Source organism: Cibotium barometz, chromosome 64, assembly GCF_041138505.1.
Source record: "Cibotium barometz isolate CiBa-2024 chromosome 64, ASM4113850v1, whole genome shotgun sequence".
NCBI lineage: Eukaryota > Viridiplantae > Streptophyta > Polypodiopsida > Cyatheales > Cibotiaceae > Cibotium > Cibotium barometz.
This window is the reverse complement of record NC_141109.1, coordinates 4,052,790-4,076,724: the sequence shown is the minus strand read 5'-3', so window position 1 is coordinate 4,076,724 and position 23,935 is coordinate 4,052,790. Positions and strand designations below refer to the sequence as shown.

Here is a 23,935-nt window from a genome sequence, read left to right as displayed (position 1 = left end):
AAGAGTGGGTTTGGAGTGGTCAAGTCCCACTGTGGAATGTAAGGGTTGGCTGCCACCCATAGGGCCATTATCAGGACTTTATTGCTACCTTGTAGGTTGTGAACTTTGATGCATCCTATGACCATCATGATGATTGTGATGATGATGGTAATACATCCACATGTTCTTGGTTGATCAATCAAACACCAGCACTTGAATCCCTGTGTGCGAGCATATTGGATAGGTTTTTTGTGAAGATTTGTGTAAAGAGTCAAAGGTGGAACTGAGCTCTTGTATACATGTTTGTAATAGTTTGCTATCCTGAAAATACAGTCTTGTAAACTATATGTATCTTGTCCTGGAGTTCAGTCCAGACATCGAAGAACTGTATCTTGAAGATGCTTCTATGTTTGAGGTTGTTTATTCTGAGAGTGATACAGGGTACTGGTCAGTCATAGTTCATATCGATGAAGGGGAGTGGGCTGATTATGAATGGGTGCTAGAAGAAGATGTTTCTGAGGATGTAATGGATGTTCAACTCTATAAAGACGTGTGGAAGTGTGACACTCTATAAAGGCATATATAGCTATACCGCTTCCGTGTCATCACTTTTTGGTGTCCCCACTGAGGAAGAAATTTCCTTCGATTTGTGAAAGAAGACAAGGGTTTGTGTGAAGAAAGATTGAAGAGATGGCTCGGGACTTTCCAGAATATTAGGGATCACCGCATGAAAGTGCGTTTAAATTTCTGGAAAAGATGGAATTTACAGCTTTGATGAAAGACAGGGCAACCTCGGAGATCCTTTCTCAGATTTTGACTTATTGCTTACACGGTGATGCAAAGGTATGGCTACAGATGTTTGTGACTACACACAAGAATGCTCATCAAACAACAGGACCCTGAGTACCGTGTAGCTAGAGCTGCATTTTTGACACAGTTTGCCTGTGTAAGAAGTCCGAATGATGTGTGGAAGGAGTTGTGTAAAATTCAGCAGAAGGATGGACAGGATGTGGATCAGTATTTGATTGATTTTGGTAGACTATGGAGTCTATGGTGTGAGGCTTTGATTCTTGAAGTACCCCCGCAGATGATAAAGAGAGACCGGTTTGTGGCTGGTCTGGAGCCAACCCTCCGTTAAAGGTGGAGCTGAAGAATCTGGATAGCTTTGAGAAGGTTGTTAGAGTTGCTCGTGAGAAGGAGTGGAAGGTGAAGCATCTGAGGCAGTTGGGAATACAGGAAGAGCCAAAGAAGTTTGTGAAGATGCCAGAGACTGAGAGTATGCATCCTAAAAGAGAAGCTGTTGTTGTTCCTGAATAGGAGGATACTTTGAAGAGAGACATTCACGATGCAGTGGAACTCATGAAGTCTTTAAGTTTGAATTGGATGGAAGCAGGTGGAGGGGGAAGAATTCGGGGTGCTCCAAATAATAGAAGGGATATTTTGCTAGCAGGTGAAGGAAATATGGGAGGATCAGGGAGAGAACGAGGCTATTATTTAAGCAATGTCAAATGCTGGAATTACGGGGAGCGGGGAAATATCATACCTCAATGTGATAAACCACCCAGAGAAATGTATCCCGTGATGCAAAGAACTAATGATAAATCAGGAGATCACAGTATTGAGGTAAAAGATCCAAGTCAGCCCTCTACCAGTGGGGTTAAACGAGAAGATAAAGGAAAAGGACTGGATCTAAGCCTGATAGGAGTGGAGACCATTCGAGAGATCATGCATGTGGCCAAGAGGACAAGAAGTACAATGGCAGAAGTTGAACCGTCTTCTAAGAAAGGAAAACATGTCCAATTTGATATCAGCCCTCAACCAGAGAAGAAGAAAAGAAAACCAAGAAGACGCTACAAAACTTAAGATTTGCGTATCGGTCAAGGTCAGGAAGAATATACCCTGATGGGAGATTTAAAAGAAAGGGCAACCAATATAACTTTCGCCCAATTGCTTGGATTGTGTCCGAAGCTCAAGAGAGAGTGGAAGAGGTTGGCAAATCCGAGGAAAGCAAATGAGTAGGAGCCCACGCAAGGTAAAATGGAGTTGATGTCTGTGGAAGACCTTCCTGATATCTGTCCATCGGTTGATGCTTGGTGTGGGGGTGTGAGTGTTGGAGAGGCATATGTGGATGGCGGTGCACAAATCAGCATAATGACTTAGTCCTGCATGAAGATATTGGGGTTAAAGCTGAATGCTAATTCAGATTTTAGACTTCGATTGGCAAATCATGCAAAAGTGAAGTGTGGGTATATGTACAGGAGTACCAGTGATGCTTTTGGTGTGATTTATAGCATAAATTGCCATATTATGCCGGTTGGTTTGGGAGCTTATCCGCTGATTTTAGGTAGGCCTTGGCTCAGACAGGTGGGTGCCATCCAAAATTGGAGGAGGGGTACTATAACTGTACATAATAAGAGAGGAAGAGCCAGGAAGTTCAATATGAGTAGCAAGCTGGAAATGAAGAGTGAGCCTGAAGAAACAAGTGTTGATGAATATACAGATAGTGAAACTGAGGAAGAAAGCTCTACTTCTGATGATGAAGGTCAGGTATCATTTTTAGTGAAAGAAGAAGATGAGTATGTAATGCAAGCTGAAGAGATGTTAAAGGAGGAAGAACAGAGTAGACTTGTAGATATGGACAGTCTGATGCAGCCTCCATCACCCAGTGCAGAGAAAGAGAAGCTGTTACAGGGTATGTTGAATCCCAATTTGCAGCCAGTCGAAAAAGAGGAATATATGAAGGTAATACATAAATTTCCAGATTTGTTCATTACCTCATATGAAGAAATCCGAGGATTCAAATGTGAACCAATGCCTATAATAGTATTGAAAGAGGGTGTGAAGCCAGTATTTCAGAAGCTGAGAAGAATAAATAGAGAGCTATTACCTGTGTTGAGAGAAGAGTTGAGTAAATTATTAAAGGCAAGATTAATTTATCCAGTAGATCACTCAGATTGGGCAAATCTAGTGGTCATTACTCCAAAGCATACAGGTGGGTGGAGAGTCTGTATTGATTACAAGCCTCTAAATGCTGCAACAAAAAGCAATCACTATCCTCTGCCATTCATTGATGACATTTTAGACAGGGTGGTTGGGTACGAGAGATATAGTGTGTGCGATGGCTTCTCTGGGTATTTTTAGATTTCAATTACTGAGAAAGACCAAGCTAAAACCACTATCATTACACCGTGGGGTTGCTTTTGTTATCGAGTAGTACCATTTGGTTTGAAAAATGCACCCTCATGGTATCAGAAGAATACTCATAGAGTACTTGCACCTCTTACAGATGATTTTGTGAGAGCTTTTTTGGATGATATATGTGTATATAGTTCTCAAAAGGAGCATGGTGATAAATTGGAGCAAGTATTTTCTAAAATGGATGATGCAGGTGGATAGCTGAATCCTAAAAAGTGTCATTTAGGATGTTCAAAAGTGAAGCTGTTGGGCCATATGATATCTCAAAATGGAATTGAACCTGATCTAGAGAAAATAAAAGCTCTTATCTTATTATCTGCACCATCAATATCTAGGCAGCTGTCTGCAAACTTTTATCTAGAGGGTAAAGTATATGGCAAGATTTATTCATTTAGTGTCTCAATTACTTTATCCTCTTCAACAGGCCATGAAGAAAGAACCGTTGCAATGGAATGAAGAGTGTGAGGAAGTGTTTGAGAAAGTAAAGGAGGTATTGGGAGGTATTTCCAAAGTAAAAGCCCCAGATTTCTTCCAGGTCTTTTATGTGAATCCATCTTTTCGTCTAGATGTGGTTGGAGCAATTTTAATGCAGAGAGGAGATGAGTCCAGATACATGAAACGTGTATATTATGCAAGTAGAGTGAAGACAGAAGCAGAGAGGAAATATACAGAGGCTGAATTGGTTTTGTCAAGTGTGGTATATGCTTGCAGGAAGTTCAAGTCATATCTTCTCCCTCAATTGGTGAATGGTACTTCACTCTCAAAAGGTATGATGCGATGGTTAGTGGAGCTTCAAGAATATGATTTCTCATTTTTGATTGAAGATACTTGCAAGGCAACTCTGGCAGATCTTCTGACATATAAGGAGGGCCCGATCCTGGTGAAGGAAGTGGATTCAAAGATAGAAAAAGAAGAACAAATTATCATTCCCGGAGCTCATGTCTTGTTCTTTGATGGTTCATATAAGAGGAGTATACAGGCCACCGGGGGTTATATAATCCAGGATTTAGAAGAAGGCGGGCTGATTTTAAAAGAAGGAATACGTCTGAAAGCCGAAAGTAATAATGAGGCCGAATATGCAGTATTGTTTAAGGGGCTGCAGGCTGCTCTAAAATAGAAAATTTTGAAGTTAATCATAAAAGGAGATTCCCTATTAGTAGTAAAGCAGGTCTTCCGTAGTTGGCAGGCAAAGAATCCAAGATTAAAAGGATGTCTGGCTGACGTTAGAAGGCTGCTGCATCAATTCACAGCATGGAGTATTCAACATGTGCGGCGGGAGGACAATCATATTGCACATGAGTTAGCCCAGGAGGTAATTGATCAGGACCTAGTAATTGTAAAAATTGAAGAGCCATTATACAGAGGGAGAGAATACCTATCTAAGGTGGTGGATTACTTACTCTTAGGTTGCTTGCCTGAAGAGCTCAAAAAGGGCCAAAAGTATCATTTTATTAGGAAAAGTAAGCATTATGTCATGATTGGAGATGAATTGTACATGCAAGGAGCTGATCAGGTATTGAGAAGAATTCCTTGGAGGGAAGAAATATATCATATTCTATCTTCAAATCATGAGGGAGCTTGTGGAGGTCATTATGCATTTAAGATGATTCACCTTGCAGAAGATATTACTGGAGGGTTATGTGTGGCCTTCCATCCAGAAGGATATTCAACATTGGTGCAGGTCTTGCCATGAGTGCCAGAGAATGGGGAAGAGAATCTTAAAAATGGAGCCGAGAAATATCATGTGGTATATGACATTTTTGAGAGGTGGGGATGGATGCAATTGGACCATTTCCTAGGACGGCCAGAGGGAGGTGTTATATGCTTACTACGGTGGATTACCTATCAAAATGGGCAGAAGTGAAGGCAGTGAAGAGAGCAGATAGTAAGGAAGTGGCTGATTTTGTGTATGAACATATATGTTGCAGATTTGGTATTCCTCTGGTCCGAAATTTTGAGGAGAGGTAGTTGACCACTTATGCAGAAGACTAAACATCAACCACAAGTATACCACTCCTTATCACCCTCAATGCAATGGTTTGAATGAAAAATTCAATGGTGAATTTAAGCTGATGATGACTAAAATGACAGAAAGTCGTGTCAAAAATTGGGATGTAGAGATGAATCGTGAGTTATGGGCATACAGAGTTGTGGTGAAATCTGGTACACAATTCTCACCATTTCATTTAGTTTATGGGAAAGAAGCACTCATGCCTATTGATGTAGAAATTCTAGCTTTGGAAGTTTCTGGTTGAAGAAGGACATGAACTTATCAATTGTTACAGAGAAAGATTGCTGGCCTTGCAAATAGTCCAATTAGACAGAGAGCTAGCTTTTGATCACTATGCCACTATGCAATTGAAAAGACAAGAGAAAGAGAATAAGGAGGTGAAGCAAAAAGAAATCGAAGAAGGTGATCTGGTTCTCATAACTCAAATAGTTAAATATCAACCTGAAGACTTCTCAAATGAATAGATTAATGGTTGTGCCTAATTCAATTAGGAAAAAAGCGTTGATTCCTTCAAGTTAAGTCTGTTATAGTTTCCTTTCTATCTGGTTTAGATGAAGGTTAGATCAGTCTTTACTTCGTTAGAAAAATTTGTTAAGAAATTTAAAATGGTGGAATCGTCCCCGCTTTTCAAGCATGGAAAATTTTCCCAGTTTCGGTTTTCGGAATGACCACTAGCTTAGTCTCGTGCCCGAACATTCGTGGGTGAGGCCTCGAGTGAGAAACCCTGCCCCCCGCACAAGAGGAAGCTACTTCTGTTGCTACCATTTGGGAATCCGCCGGTGCACAGAGGGGGTAGTGGGATCTCACAGTTGGTATCAAAGCGCTGTTGTAAATTTATGTAACAGCAGGCAGAAATTGCTTAAAAATTTTAAAGTAAATCTGGAAATAATGTTTTCACTTGTTTAAATTATGTTGAAGGAACTTAAAAAATTTGAAAACTCATAAATTGATTTGGAAATTTAAAGATGGATACCCTGAATCTATCTGGCATTTGTGAACTCTTCCAGAGTCAGGATATGATAGCCTTTGCATTCGACCACCTCATCAACTCTACTACTACAACCCGAGTAAGCAGAGTGAGACTCATGTTGAGCCCCTTAGTATGCCTGACATTTCTGCAGGGCATTCTCATGTTGATGGAGAGTCTAGTGGCTCAGAGATGAGCCTTGATGAGGATCTTGGGATACCAGCTAATGAGAACACCTGCTGGTGTAAAGAAGGCTATGGAATCCATGAATGCAAAGCTGCGAAGATCTGCTGGGAGAGTGAAGAATCTTGTGCAGAGGTTTACCTATGATGGTTATGTGGCACATCACTATGTATACATGGCAAAAGTTGTGCAGGTTGTAGACCTCACATGCATTGATGAGACTGTTGTAAATGTGTGTTGGGAGAAAGCTATGGATGAGGAGATGGATGCACTATATGGAAATGAGACGGGATTTAGTGCAATTGCCTGAAGGCAAGAAAGCCATTGGGATGCAAGTGGGTGTACAAAGTAAAACATAACAGTGATGGAAGCATAAGTAGGTACAAGGCTAGATTGGTAGCCAAAGGATATACGCAGATATATGGCATTGATTATGAGGAAACTTTCAGCCCAATTGCCAAGATGGCAATAGTGAGAGTTGTGATAGCAGTGGCTGCGTCAAAGCAATGGTCTTTACAGGTGTGTATGTTGCAGCCACCTGGTTATGAGAATGTGAGTCACCCCGAGCATGTTTGCAAGTTGAAGAAAGCCTTGTATGGCTTAAAACAAGCACCAAGAGCATGGTGTGACAAGATTTTTGAATATCTTGTCACTATTGGCTTTCATGTAGCCAATGTAGATTTCTCGATGTATGTGAGACACAGTGAGGGATTGTGCTTGTTGTTATCTATGTAGATGACCTGATCATTACGGGGGACCATAATGCAGAGATCTTTGATGTAAAGATCTTGCTTAGACAGAAGTTTGAGATGAAGGATCTGGGGGAGCTCAGATATTTCTTGGGGATTGAGGTGATTAGGTCACCACATGGTATTGGATTATTGCAGAGACAGTATGGCTTGGACATGTTGTCCAAGTATGGTATGACAGGCTGTAAGCCTATCTCAGTGCCACTGGATCAGAATGGCAAGTTGAGTGCAGATTCAGCAGAGATTTTAGAGGATCCTACTATGTATAGGCGCATAGTAGGAAGCTTGATCTACATGATGATCACCAGGCCAGATTTGAGCTATGCTGTTGGGTTGGTGAGTCAGTTTATGCAAGTTCCTCGGAAGCCACATTTGGATGCATTGAGACGCATACTGAGATATGTGAGGTCTACTTTGCATTGTGGACTATTTTATGAAACTGGGACAGGGATATGTGTACATGGGTACACAGATGCTGATTGGGTTGGTAGTATCTCAGATCAAAGATCTACTAGTGGCTTCATGTTTTCTTTGGCGAGTGTTGTTGTGACTTGGAGCAGCAAGCAGCCTACGATTGCTCTATCCCCAGTACAGGGGCCGAGTACAGAGGTGCTGCTATGGCAGCACCTCATATGCTGCTATGGCAGCATATGAGGTAGCTTGGTTGAGAAAGCTACTTACAAATTTGGGTCTATCAGTGGATAGACAAGTTGTCATTTTCTGTGACAACATTAGCAGTATATACCAGGAACCCAGTTTTTCATGCTCGCACGAAGCATATAGAGGTCCACTACCATTTTGTCAGAGAGAAGGTTTTGGCAGGAGACGTTGACCTTGTTTATGTCAGCACACACAAGATCAAGTCACTGACATCTTCACCAAAGCATTGGTTACAGAGAAGCTCCGCAGATTCAGGGCTTTGCTTGGTGTACATGAGATGGAGTTAAGCTCGAGGGGGAGTGTTGAGATATTGAGCTCATCTACTACTGAGGCGGGCCTGGGGGATAGGCCCCACACTTACACCACTGGCATGGTTGGTGAGATCATGGGTGATATGCGGCCAGTGGGATGACAGGCTATGTGACAGCCATTCTAGAGACTGGCATAGTTATAGTGCTAGCTCATTTAGTTGGATTCACACTATAGAGAACCCTAGTATGTATTTGGTTGAGTACCTTTTTCATATTGTGTGTACTCTTATCTTTGTATATGGGGTGTTGAATGTTGTGTGAAAAAGAAGAAGATTTTTAGCCTCTCACCTTGTGTGTTCTCTTTTAGGGTTTTGTGAGTGTATGTGTGCTTGCAAGAGCTCAAGCTCTCTTGTCCCATGTATCTTTTCAGCTGGGATATCTTGGCAAGACCAAAGAGTATGCCTGGATCTCTCAACATGATGCTTAGTAATGGAGAATACGTCTGCCAAGGCGAGGTTGTGTTGATGTTGAATTGAAGTCAAAGACATACTGTATTGAAGCTCTTTGGACGTACATGCAAGGTCGAGGGTTTTCTAGGTGATGCCCGGATATATTGTGGGTTGTCGTGGTCCCTCCATCCAATGATATACTTGGAGTGTGGGGTTAACAAAGTTTGTTATAGGTACATGTGTGCGTGAATATTGTGAGATGTGAGATGTAAAAAAATTGTGATGCCTATAGTGAAATAAGAAAAGAGAATAGATGAGAGACAAGAGGAGACACACATAAACCCTAATTGCTCTCATTAATCCATCTCACAGAAGCTCCATAGCTAGCTTTATTCTCCACATTCTATAAGTGATAAGTTCTCACATAACAAAACCTAGTACTAATGTCCATACACACTTGGCTAGTTAGGCATGGCCATTATTGTCCACACACTACAAGACTGATGTCCACACATTGCTAGACTACTATCCACTCACTACTACAAACTTCCACACACTACTATAAACTGCTAGACTATTGTCCACACACATCTAATGCTATCTACTACTAGCTGTCAATGAGCTTGCATTATGAACACTCTCTCTCAATCTCACCATATCCATCTCATATACTCCAAGTTTGTCTCTAAAGTACTTATATTTCTCTTTACCAAGTGATTTGGTAGAACCTATTCTTCTATCGAGTCATGTATGCCAAGTCAACCTATCCATCTAGAATACCTTCTCTCCCTGATAAACTCACATGATAAACTCACATGATAAACTGGATTACTAGCCAATTGAATACTCCTCATATTGTCATAATTTATGACAACTCCTCCATCATGATGCTCTCCCAAATTACGAAGTAACTTTTTTAGCCATACTACTTCACATGTAGCCATGTTGCTCCTCTATACCGTGCCTTTGTGCTAAGCAACTATGGGTTGCTTCTTGCTGCTCCAACTCTCTGTAGCATTTCTTATGCTAAATGCATACCCACTAGTGGACCTCCTATCAGCACTTCTTATGCTAAATGCATGCTCACTAATGGACCTCCTGTCAAGCACTTCTTGCCCAATATGTAATCACACCCAAAAGCACCTGTGACGATCAAGCTATACACATAAATGATAATCACCACCACACCACTCTATGTCTTCTTCACATATAGTGAAGAATCTGAATTTCCCACATGAAATCTAATTCTAATGAGATACGTGCTTATCTTGTCACTCCACACACGTGGTGCTTACTTCATCCCATAGAATGTCTTCGTCAATGCTAATGAGATACCTACTAATCTTGTCACTCCATGCTAATCTTGTCACTCCATGCTATCTTGTCACTCCACACATGTGGTGCTTACTTCATCCCATAGAATGTCTTCGCTCGTCAATGCTAATGAGATACCTACTTATCTTGTCACTCCACACACGTGGTGCTTACTTCATCCCATAGAATGTCTTCGTCAATGCTAATGAGATACCTACTTATCTTGTCACTCCACACACGTGGTGCTTACTTCATCCCATAGAATGTCTTCGTCAATGCTAATGAGATCTTGTAACTCCATGCACATGGTGCTTACTTCAGCCCATATAATGTATTTTTTTTAAAATTAGTTTAAAAAACCCCTCCTCTAAACGTAATTATGTAACTCTTTTGAATTAATATACCCATCCTGATGAACTCGCATGCTACACTTACATATTTTTAGGTGACCCCCCGAGCCTACATACATGTATGGGAAAATATTGGTGTACATAAGTGTGTGGCTATTCCATATGCAACTCTCCATTTAAGAAAGCATTCTTGACATCCATTTGATGCAAAATATAGCCAATGAAATCACTGATTTTATGATAGTCATCTTAGCCACTGGACTATATGTTACATCATAACCAAGTCTGTGAGTTTGTGGTAACCCTTTTGGGGCGATTAGCCTTGCCTTATATCTTTCTACAGATTCATCCAACTTATATTTGACTTTATAAACCCATTTTTAGCCAATCACATTCTTGCCATTTGGTAGCTGAACCAAATCCCATGTGTCATTATGTACTAATGAATCTATCTCTTCATCCCATAGCTTTGTCCCCATATTCTTTTCCAATAGTCTCATCAAAACAATTAGGCTCCATATGCTTCACCATAGATGTTATATATACATAATGCATATAATATCCTCTATATATCAATCTCTACACTAGATATCTCACCCTTTGTGACCTCCTCAATAGATGTGGGTCACTCTACGAGCTTCATGAGCTCTAGCATGTGGTGGTACATATGTGTCATGCTTTACACCTGGAGTTATAATCACTAGAATTCCCAAATCATAATCAAGACTTTGCAAACTAGATGATTAATAACTTACATTTTCAATGCCAATGCCTTCAACCTTCTTATTTCCTCTACTATAGTCGTCAATGAAGGTGACATAATACATGTAACCACTTTTGGATGGGGTTCGTGAAGGAACCCAAATATCACCATGAATTTTTCCATTTACCATCCTTTGGAAACGGAAGTCTTGCTTGCTTTCTAAACTAACATGCATCACATACATTATTGTTTCCATCATACTAACATGCATCACATACATTATTGTTTCCATCATACTTGAACCTTGGAAAACTACCAATCCCTTTGGTTTGCATATTAGCTTTTGGATGTCCTACAAAATGCCACCATGGCTGTGTGAAAACATAGCTAACTTTAACTTCGAAATACATGCATACAAAGTGAATAGTATTCCTTCCTTTTATCCCTTTACAAGGAGCTTACATCCATTCTTAAAGTCCTCAACAAAACAACCATACTCACATTGAACCTTACTTTCAATCGTTGCTCAACCAATTGACCCACGGATACAAGATTCTTAGTGATCGATTGTGCACATATTACATCTGACATTGTCCCATCATGCATCCTCAATAGGACACTACTAACATGAGAAATGATATGTTGAGTATCATCTCCAATAACCACATATCTATGTGTTTGTGTGGGCAACTTCCTATCAAACCATTTGCCAATGACATGTCATATGGTTTGATGCAGTAGAATCCATGTACCAAGTATCATCCTTCACTACATGAAGTCATAGTGCCCATCACATGCTTCATTGCAAACAAATGATCTTCATTCCCATGACATGCATTGCTAGAGGATGCATAGTTACCATGTTGAATTTTGCCACCTCACAAATCATTTTTCTTCTTATAACATTCCTTGTCCATATGTCCAATCTTACCACAATAGTGACACTCAATTCCACTTTCATACTATTGTTGAGGTTGCCATTAACCTCTTCCTCTAGAATTCTATTTTCCCCTACCTTGGGAGTATGACTCTAAAGTAGCACATGGTAAATTTTGTTTACAAATCAACTCAGAAGTGAGTAGAGTTTGAACACTTGGAATCTACTCTTTGAGACCTTTCCAATGATATATAGAATGATGGGAAATCTTGCATACTCAAGAAGTCCCGAAATTTGGTGATGATGTGGCATGTAACATGCCACATCATCACCAAATTTGGGGACTTCTTTAATATGCAGAAACTTCCATCATGCTATATATCATTGGAAATGTCCCAAAGAGTAGATTCCAAATATCCAGACTCAGCTGAGTCAGTTGATTTGTAAAAAAATTACCATGAGCCCATTTTTGTATAGAGAGAATGTGTAGCAATCCTTAAAGGGCCCAATTCAAGTCAACATTTCCCCTAATGTCTCACATTAGGACATTTTGAAGGTCATTTGCAGGGCCTTTTAGAAGAGAGGCCTTTTTGAACGGAGAAAACAGAAGCCCACCATCAATCAGCAAGAGGTCAACGTATTGTTCGAAAATAGATAAATGCATATAAAAATACATTAAATTTTTTATATTATATTGAAAAACCACCATATTCACCTAAAAAGTAATACTCTTTTGAAGAAAATGACTGCCAATGGCATTGAAGATGCATGACAAAGTACAAGGCATATCTTACAGAGCATATCTTCCCTAATATTATAGAGGAGGAAAAAAGATGAATGCTCTCCCGCTTTTTTGGTCTTCTTCTTCATGCCTGCTGTACTCAGCATAGAATACGTATGCCTGTTTTGCAGAAAACTGCACTGTCAAAATTTCTCAATCGAAGAACGTGAGTCGGAGGGTGCTTAGCGACGTAGCCCTGGGAGCTGATGCCTACTCTGATACCAATTGTTAGAATTAGGGTTGTAGGAAAGCACACAAAGCTTGGAGAAGAAGAAACAAGAATCCACACAACACACATTGTATTAGATTGTGTCAATGTCAATGTACAAAAGATAAGTTAGCCCTAGAATGATGGGTGTATATATAAGCCAAGGAAAAAAACCTCCTAAAGAGGAAAAAAGTCCCCCCGCGATCCTAAGTGTGTTCACACACATCACTGCCTATATATATGGCAACAAAATGATTAATTTATTCCTCATCAAAATCTTAGTCCCTTATACACCACTACTACTCCATGATGTACTTAATCCAAGCGTATACTTTTCCACAATAATTTATGAAATCAACTCTTTAAAATCTAGGGGATTGCCACTTCTCATAGTGATGGAAGTGTCAAATGATTTGTACTCCTTGCCCAAACCTTTTAATGTAACAGTAACAAAATTATCATTATCCATTGCAGTATTGATAGATTCCAATGCGCCTACATATGCTTTCATCTCCTACACATAATCATGCAAACTCCTATTGTTCACGTGTTGTGCATATGTATATAGTAGGTGTCGTGCATGCGCTAATGTGTTTTTTTTGGAAACCCGTTTTTTTGAAGATAGTTTCTAAGAGCTAGCACAATTATGTTATATAGGAAGTTGCAATGTATATATATTGGTCAAGAACGTTGTTGTACACCCCCTGTACACTCAGTTTTGTTGGCCAAGATGGTGGACGTAGTATGAAACCTATCCAATCAACCGGATTACAGCAATCACTAAGAGATAGAATACCCGATAAATTATCTAAATATACTCATCCAATTAAAGAAAAAAAATAATAGTACTGGAAGAAGGGATGCCGCCCCAGCCTTCGGTCGAGAGCCTTGTGTACATCTTGCAAACCTGCTCAAAGGAGAAAAACATACCGTATGCTTCGCTCTTGCATGCCTACATGTGTAAAACTGGATTGCAAGCTCATCGATCGCTTGGGAACTCCCTAGTCTCTGTCTTAGTCGAAGCTGGAAGCATTGACAATGCTCAGAGAGCTTTTGACAGTTTGGTATATAGGAGTGAGTATTCCTGGAATAGTCTCATCATTGGTTACATCACATGTGGGAATTCGAGGCATGCTCTCACCCTCTTCCGGAAAATGCAAGAGGATTCTCTCTGTCCTAGTGGACATACTTTTGTCGCCTTATTGAAGGCTTGTGTCAAGCTGAAAGACACAGAACGAGGCCATGAATTACATGCTGTGATTGTCAGAAATGGGTTGTTGAAAACAAACATTTATCTTGGTAACATGTTGATCAACATGTATGCCAAATGTGGCTCACTTGAAAAAGCACAGGATGTGTTCGATATGCTTCCAATGCAAGATGTAGTCACATGGACTGCACTAAGGATATGTGCAACACGAGCGTGGTGAGGAAGCATTGAACTGTTTTGAACAAATGCAACTTGAGGGTGTGTCTCCAAATGCTTTCACATTCACTTGCAGCTTGAAAGCTTGTGGCAGCATTGGAGCCATTAACAAGGGCAGAGAAGTACATGCTGAGATTGCCAGAAAAGGGTTGCTGAAAACAAACGTTGTTATTGGCAGCACGCTGGTTGATATGTATGCCAAATGTGGTTCACTTGAAAAAGCACAAGAAGTGTTTGACATGCTTCCGGTTCGAGATGTAGTCACCTGGACTGCATTGATTGCAGGTTATGCACAACACGAGAATGGTGAGGAAGCAGTGAATTGCTTTGAACAGATGCAACTTGAGGGTGTCTCCCTGAACGCCATCACATTTGCATCCAGCTTGAAAGCCTGTGGCAGCATTGGAGCCTCTGACAAGGGCAGAGAAATACATGCTGAGGTCGCCACAAAAGGGTTGTTGGAAAATGACCATGTATTCGGTGGTGCATTGGTCGATATGTATGCCAAATGTGACTTGCTAGTGGAAGCACAGGAAGTGTTTAACAAGCTTCCCATTCATGATGCAGTCACATGGAATGCACTGATTGCAGGATATGCACAACATCAGCATGGTGAAGAAGCACTGAATTGTTTTGAACGGATGCAACTTGATGGTGTCTCTCCAGATGCTATCACATTTGCATCCAGCTTGAAAGCCTGTGGCATCATTGGAGATACGAACAAGGGCAAAGAAATACACGCTGAGATTTCCAGGAAAGGGTTGCTGGAAAGACACCTTGCTCTTGGCAATGCATTAGTGGATATGTATGCCAAATGTGGCTTGCTAGCAAAAGCACAGGAAGCGTTTGACAGGCTTCTCATTCACAATGTAGTCTCATGGACTGCACTAATTGAAGGCTATGCCGAGCACGAGTGTGGGGATGAAGCACTTAATTGTTTCAAACAGATGAAAATGGAGGGTGTTTCTCCAGATGTTATTACATTTGCTTGCAGCTTGAAAGCCTGTGGCAGCAGTGGAGCCACAGAAAAGGGCATACAAATACATGCTCAGATTTCGAGAGAGGAATTGCTGAAAAGAGACCTTGTCCTTGGCAATGCATTAGTCGACATGTATGCCAAATTTGGCACGCTAAATAAAGCACAGGAAATGTTTGATGAGCTTCCAGTTCGTGATGTACTCTCATGGACTGCACTAATCGCAGGTTACAGTGAACATAAGCATGGGGAGGAAGCACTAAATTGTTACAAAAAGATGCAACTTGAGGGTGTATCTCCGGATGCTATCACATTGGCTTGCAGCCTGAAAGCCTGTGGTAGCATTGGAGCCACAGACATGGGCAGAGAAATACATGCAGAGATTGAGAGACAGCGTTTGTTGAAAACAGATCATGTTCTTGGCAATGCATTAGTTGATATGTATGCCAAATGTGGCATGCTAGCAAAAGCGCAGGAAGTGTTTGACATCATTCATGTTCGTGATGTCATTTCATGGACTGCACTGATTACAGGATATGCCCAGCGAGGAGAAATTGAGAACGTTCTTCAGACCTTTGATAGAATGAGAGAAGAAGGAAAGAAGCCTAATCCCGTCACGTTTGTTAGTGTTCTTAATGCTTGTAGTCATGCAGGTTTGGTAGATAGGGGCCAAGCATACTTTGAGGCCATGATCGAAGACTATGGCATCACTCCAACTCTTGAGCACCACACTTGCATGGTTGATCTCTTTGGGCGTGCAGGCCAACTAGACAAGGCAGTAGAAATAATGAAAAAAACACCATCCCATTCCCATATTGAGATGTGGCTTACAGTGTTGGGTGCTTGTCGAAAGTGGGGCAATGTGGAGCTTGGAAGGCAGGCATTTGAACAGGTGGTTCGATTGGATGAAAAGGAATCTTCAGCTTACATTTGTATGTATAACATCTATGCTGATGCCGGCATGTGGGAGGATGCAAAGAAGGTAGAGGCAATGAGGGTTAAAAAAACAAGCATGGAAGAAGACAGGACATTATTGGTGAACTGATGCTGCTGAGATTGCGCATTCGTTCTTGGTTGGGGATAAAAATCATTCTGAAAGTCAAATTATTGATGCAGAGCTAGAAAAGCTCTCCTTCAAAATGAAGGAAGAAAGGTATGCACCAGGTGTGCATTTGGAACCACAGGACATAGCAGATGATGCAAAGAAAAGAGTGTCATGTGGGAATTGTGAGAAGTTGGCTCTTGTGTGTGCCTTAATCTATATTCCCAAGGGAACGCCCAGACATCTTGTTAAGAATATGCAGGTTTGTAATGACTTCATTCGGCTGTAGCTTTTATAACAAACACTCAGGAGTGTACTATTCAAATTAGGGATGCTACGTTTCCGTGATTGTGCAGACATTGTAGTGCAAGGCAGTAGCCAAGTCTTGCACTGTGCTCTGGTACTTACACAATTACAACTAAAGGATAGGTACAGATGGAAAAATGAAAAAATTTCCACACTGTTTTGGTACTGCCAAAGGGTTGTATGCTCATAAAGATGGGCACTCATCAATCCAGATGCAAGAGGATTTGTATTGAAGTAGCATCCACTATCTATGACTATTTTTCATCATACATATAAATATCAAACTTAGGGGATGAAATTGATGTCAGCATTTATTTATTGAAGGAGAGAAAATTCTGCACTAAAGATCTTGTTTGTCTTCTTAGAAGCCAATGCAAGGTTTGGAATATAATACTCATTTTTAAGGATTGCTCTAGCAAAGCTTTGCTCAATGCATTTAGTTAAAAGTGACATAAGTATGTTCGGGATCTAGCGATTTGATAACCCCCCTTTCGAAGTCAGCTTCACTCTGTTCATTGGCCGCCCTTTTACGTGTTGTACATGTACAGTGTATGGCAATCTGCAGATCTTGCTGGGTCCAACACTCTGCAAATGCAATAAGAGAGAAATGTGACAGAGCTGCCCAAAGACATAGGTAGGGTTCATGTGTATTTCTTGGCATGGGTTTTCACCTATTTAAGCTCCCCAAAACGATTCAATGTTTGCATATGCCCATTATAGTCACCATCTTACTTCAGCAGGTCCCCTCCATTACTTCCTTTAGTTCTTGACACAATTAGTAAAGCAGTGTGAGAGCTTCATATTACTGTTATATGTGCTAGCTACTGTGATAGGCTAAGCATCTTCTCCTTTTGTGTTTGGAGTCATTCCTACATCTCAGCTGCTTCAGCTGTTTGTGATTTAGTTAGGAGAAACAAAATCATTATGGCTGAGTCTGCCCTGCATCTCCGGAGGTTTGACAGAAACTCAGTACGAAGGGCTTTGTGTGAATATATGCTCTTATGTGTGTGTGTGTGTGTGTGTGTGTGTGGATACAGAGTTCTACACCCACTATTGGGCACCGATGACGTCAGTGGGGATGTCGTAGTATCTAGTGAATATATGCTCTTATGTGTGTGTGTGTGTGTGTGTGGATACAGAGTTCTACACCCACTATTGGGCACTGATGATGTCAGTGGCGATACAGAGTTCGAAGGGCTTTGTGTGAATATATGCTCTTATGTGTGTGTGTGTGTGGATACAGAGTTCTACACCCACTATTGGGCACTGATGACGTCAGTGGGGATGTCGTAGTATCTAGTCCATACTGTGCATAATGGAGTTGATAGTTATATAGTCTTGTACCATGAGTATATAACATGCACGTTCCTAAAAGGTGAATTTGGGCATGTTCCTGGATTCATCTAGGTATATATATATTTAGTTAGGAGAAACATAAGATTGTTGGACATATATAGATCAAAGAACATTTCACGTGTTTTTGTTTTCAGATCTGAATCTTGTGTGCTTAGAAATATCTATGTAAAGGGGACATTTCCTTTATCTATCTTCTTAAGGGAGTGTGAACTGGCTCAAGTAGCTCTCATGTAGTCCCTAGTGTATAATTAGGCCAAAACCCCTTCATTAGCATAGCATTAGTATCCATAATTAGTATCTAATTAGGTTGGCTTTAATTACATAGCTTATATTGCACTAACTTTAATCTCTATACATTAAGGTATCTACATTGCATAATATCAAGTTGAGTGTATCTGGTTGGTCTTGTAGTCAGCCAGTTTTCTACTGCAATCTGCAGTTATAAACAAAATTGAGGATTTCCTCTCAGCATTGAGTCTTGGGATGGCTTCATTAATTGGAGAAGCCACACTCTTAATCTTAGTTTTGTTATGTTGTATTGGTTCAGTAATTTGAGGCCTCTCTGTTAGAGCCTAACCAACTTAATAATTGTGTAATTAGTGATAAGGCCTCAGTGGAGCCGATTTTTTGAAATGAGTTGGCATTCAACTTGACCATATCCTAGCCATTCGTTTGAAACTATTTTGTTTTGATCTAATGGTTGAGAAAAACAGATTTTTTTAATAAAAAGTTTGGTGAGAATTACCGGTTTTTATATACACTACTCACATACCCAACTTCCGGTTACATAGATGCGCAACACTATAGAGAGCACGGATCAAACCCACACCACTGGTTGAGACTCGTCCACCGCAAAAAATAGAATTTTATTGTTTCCATTTTTAATCTTGCAAGTGGAGTCTTACAAGTTACAACTTCCCTTACAAGTGGGGTCTTTGAAATGATTACAACCAAATGGTTCTCTTACAATTTGTCACTTCTCTTACAAGTGGGGTCCTTGAAATGATTACAACCAACCAAACAATTCTCTTACAAGATTTAAGTGAAATTAATATTTTAAATATTATATGTAACTTGGAATTGGTTAAAATGTTAAAAAAATATCAACCATTGGGGGAAAAGATTTTTTTCACCTTATTTCACATAAATGGGAGACAAGACATCATTTGCAAATTTTGTATCTTGTTTCATATGCAGGACATATATTGCAAATGCCCCTTGCAATTTGAAACATACAAATTATTTGATATAAATTAATCAAATTTCACTAACGTGGCATTTAATTAATACAACCTTAGAAGATTAGTTGCCTCCACACCCCCCCTCTCCTCCTCTACTCATTGAGTGAGCCCTTTGAGGCTTTTTATAAAGAATTGTGGACCTTAAATATAATGGATGTGGGTGAATGCATGCAAATAGAAAGCATATGGGTGAATGTATGCAACTAGAAACAATATGGGACGTCATCATTTTATTGCCTTAAATAGAGAGGATATGGGGGTTATCATTTCATTGACTTTTTCAAGCATTAATCATTACATACTAAAATGAAACCTTAGAAAAACACTCTTATTCAATCGCACATAATATATTTAATGGAAATGTAAAAAAACATTTTGGTGCCATATTGCAAATGCCCTTTGCAACTTGTTCTTAATGTTGTTTTAGAGGTCAATGGATAGCTTTATAGTAATAAGAGTACTCTTCCAATTGTTGTGTTGGTTTAAAAATGCAAGGCCAATATGAGCTTACACATAATATATTACACACACTGACACTACTATTTAGGATGGGCAGGGCTTGGACAGACAAGATTTCTCGTCCAACCTAAATAGGGGGGCAAAATTCTGTTTTCACATCCATTAATTTATTAATGGAGGAGGTAGTGGGGCTTACGTAAAACAAGGTGAAAACTTCACATGGGTCTACCATTTAGAAATTATTATTATTAAATAAATGATTCATGGTAATATATTTTCAAACAACATAAAGTCACACATAGCCATAGCATACCATATTTCAACATTTTTAGGATTAAATCATAGTAACATTTTTTAAGCATAGCATATATGTAACCATGCCATACCGTAGGATTTAGTGCTACTTGTAACCATAGTAACATTTTTTAAGCATACCATAAAGCCATATGTTACCATACCATACCTTAGACTTTAGTGCTACTTGTCATGCGAATTTCAAGGAAAAGAAAAAAGAAAAAAGAAAAAGGAAACCTTACATATGGGATTTTTTTTTTGGGGGGAGGGGAGGGGAGGGGAGTTAGAAATATTTAGAAGATACTCTATTCAGTCTATATTCACTTCCAATATTTAGAAATATGAAAGAAGGTACCCCATTAATTCTATATTCACTCCCTATTTCACTCTCCCTCGTTAATTAATTAATGAAGGAGAGCGAGCCTTAGTAGTTTCTAAGGTCTAAACCTTAGAAACTACTAAGATGTAACCTTTAAATTCATTTTTTATTAGTAAGCACATAAACTTTTATTAAATAATAATAAATCACTTATGATTGCATCTCCAATGCAAGTGACAGAACTTTGGACATTTACTGCATGCCCCTCCATCATATGCGACACAACAGTACAACGACTTTGAAATTGATGCAAGAAATATAAGACTCCCTGACACACTAAGCTCTCCACCACATTTTGGGTCTTGAGGGAGAATTGGACACCGCATGCTAGTCTCTTAGCACCTTTTTGGCCTCGAGATGATTCTTTAGCAAGGGAAGGCTTATGGTGATCATTACCACATAGTCGTCGATGGTGGTCTCAAGACTAGCATACATATGTTGATGATATACTTTGGCTTTCATGGTCCATACGTGGGTTTGGACCCCATCCAAGATAGCATTGAAGTGGGTTGGGAGGTGAAGTAGAGGGCACAATGGGAGCTCATATGGATATAGAGTGAGCCTAATTTCTTAAGTTAGTTGTAGACCAGAGGGAAACCCCATCGCATTGTTAGTTTACCTTCACCATTTTTACCTTATACTTTGTATAGATGTCATCGTAGAGCAGTCGGTGCAATGCGGTGCATGTGCATGGGTAGAGCAATTAAAGAGTACTTAATGCATGAACTCAAAAGATGCAAGAGTTATATATGCAACTTGATAAATACAAATAACATGCTATGCGAGACAAGTAATTGGGTAGAGAAATCTAGGCTATGATATGCTAGGATGGCTTTTAATGTCGAGGTCTCTAACCTATACATTTGTGCATTGTGCATGTGGCCTGCTTTCTTTGACTCTCTTTTTTCTCCAATGCTTTTTTTGGTGTTGTCTTTGACATTTTTATTAGAGGCTTAATGCATGTGTGGTACTCGCTCCGAAGTTGGAAGTTGTTCCAGCTAGGGAGTTTTGCTTTGTCTACTATGACCTGGTGTCTTTGGATCATACTTTCCTGAAGTTGTGTTCCAATGGGGGAGGGCCAGTCTTCTCGGTGCACTTTTTGTGGACTTTTTCACCTGCCGCTGAAGGCCTGTGGTCTTTTGAGTTTTGCCTTCTGAGTGTGGGGTCGGGGAACAATTGCTGGCGCCTTGGTGATGAGGAATACGAGATTTGGAAATTAAATCCTTCCTGCTACTTCACCTTTTTCTTGAAGATTCAACTCCTTGTGGCATCCTCCATTATTTGCATTTCTATGCTGGGTCCTTGTCACCAATTTGTTGATGACTAGTAGCTGTATTTCTATGTTGGGTCCTTGTCACCAATTTGTAAATTAGAAGACTAAATCATGTTTTAAAGGAGGCGTAGCATGCCTTCTCATTAGACAAAGAAAAGAGGAACTCTTAATCACAATGTTAATCATCATGGCTAGCAAGACAGGACAAAATTGATAAAGAAAAGAGGCACTCTTAAAATCACAACAATGTTTGAGTATGAAATTGAAGCTCAAGGAAAAGAGGTTTTGTTCAGAAGTATTTCTGGTGTGAGAATCGGTTGCTGAGGGAGCTCGAGTCCCACCCAAGGTCTAATCTTTAAATAGTTTGTCTTTCAAGGGTCTGGGGGTGCCATTCAGATATGGAGGAGTTACATCCACTTGTTTTGTATTTGGAACTTATATTGAAGTGGATCCCTCATAGTAATGCCAAGATAAAATAGCCTCTTGGGAACCCATACTTGCCTAACACGCATGGGATGATTAGATTGTTGGTCGTTATGTTTCTTAATTGGAATCTTTGTGGGTTTCCGTCTACAGACATTTCTTCAATATTTTGAATTCTTAGGCTTTGGGGGAGTTTGTTGTTTGTCAAGTTGGGGTCTTGAAACCTTGAGCACCCATAACTTTGTGTTAGGAGGGGAGTTTTGAGAGTGAAGAAGCTCTTTTGATACCCATCTTTGCGATTTCTGCACGTGGGTTGCTTGACAGTCTGTTTAGTTCTTTTACTTCTTCGTTCTCTAGTTTTTGTTTTAATGGGATTGCCAATCATCATGGATATCCAAGGGAAGTTTAGAATGGCCTTTCTAGAGCTTGATGTTCTAGGTTGGGACACATAGGGCACACTGGGGTGGTTCAGGTTCAACAAGGTGGCTTCATCCAAAAGGTTGATAGGTTCCTATTTTATGAGAAGAATCAGCAAGGTCTCATTGCCAATTTTTAACATTGTGGCATGTGTGTCCCAGTCAATGTTGCACCTATAATGTCCCAAAATCTCTTCTTGGATCTTCCCTGGTGGCGTAACATAGAAGTTACACAATTGATCAAACATAATTGTAATACCTTTCAAGACAAATTGTCCAAAGTAATCATGCTAAAGCAACTTGAATGGGACAAAGAATCTCATGTACATGTGGATGCATGAGATGTAGTTATTGGTTGTGTGGTATTGTTGGAAGAAAATTTTACATGGGTAGATGAAAGGACTAACCAATACCTTAAGGAACATTATAAGTATGCCAGTATATGTATGAAAGGACTAACTGGCTTTTCCCCTGCCTTTATAAGTGGGAATAATAATGGCACCTATATTCTCGTAATTGGGAGACATGAAAATGAAACTGTCTCCATTTTGACACAATTCCATTTTTCTTACATAAATTCAAGGTAGGCCATAATAAGACCTTGCAGAGCACAAAGCCACATTCATAGGGTAACATCATCAATGTCATGACCATTTCCTCCAAGTATTGTCTCTTCTAAATATGTATGTGTAATAATCCACCACAAAAAAACAACAAAAACTATGCTATAATGTATGGAATGTGATACAATCTAAGGGTTTTTTATAAAATATATAATATTCATGTGATTATATGTGCTACATTGAAAAAAAATCTTTATTTTATTATTCCGAGTAATAAGTAATAAAAAGCCTTTAGTAATTTAAACATTTTTTCTAGTATAATGCTTTTGAATGGAAACAAGTATATATGTCTCAATTGAAAACCAAGGAATGGTTACACTTCTAGGGAAGCTCACAAAGACCAAATGCCCTAGCATTGTGATAGTAATTGGGGTTTAGGGTTCTTTCTCTTCTAGGTATTCTCTTCCTAAGTTTCAAATGTTTAACATTAGAAGATTCTTGAGTGCTAGTAATATAGTTTTGAAGTGGTCGGGTACTGAGAGCAAGTCTGGTTTATCCTCATTTTCACTTTTTGGCATATTAACCATAATCTCATCGACCATGCTGGTGGCATAAGTGTAGAAGGCTGAAGCTATCACCCAGGCAGGTCATCAATATCCGCAACACTAGTTGAGCTCAATATCTCAAAACTCCCCCTCAAGTTTAACTCCATACACTGCACCCCAAGTAAGCTCCTAAACCTGTGGAGCTTCTCGTGTCCAATTCCTTTATGAAGATGTATGCCACCCTATCCTCTATGTTGACATATACTAGATCTACATCACCTACTAGAACCTTATCCCTCACAAAGTGATGATGCAACTCAATGTGCTTCATTCTAGCATGGTATAGTGGGTTACTGGCCAATTGTATGCTACTCATATTGCCGCACAATAAATGACAACTTCCCTATCCACGGACTCACCCATATCACCAAGTAGCTTTTGAAACCAAGCTACCTCTTAAGCTTCCATAACAACACCCTTGTACTCTACCTCTCTACTCAACAAAGAATTGTTGGCTGTTTCTTACTACTCCAACTCACAGCAACACTCCTAAACGAAA

The 23,935-nt window shown here is 39.8% G+C and overlaps 1 pseudogene across 1 annotated transcript; it reads left to right on the top strand.

The window, feature by feature from the left end:
- Positions 1-13,531: 13,531 nt before the first annotated feature.
- LOC147603223 (pentatricopeptide repeat-containing protein At3g09040, mitochondrial-like) lies at positions 13,532-17,126 on the top strand (annotated as a pseudogene). The gene is made up of 2 exons (XR_015265646.1): positions 13,532-16,383; positions 16,478-17,126. The product of XR_015265646.1 is annotated as a pentatricopeptide repeat-containing protein At3g09040, mitochondrial-like (transcript).
- Positions 17,127-23,935: the final 6,809 nt, after the last annotated feature.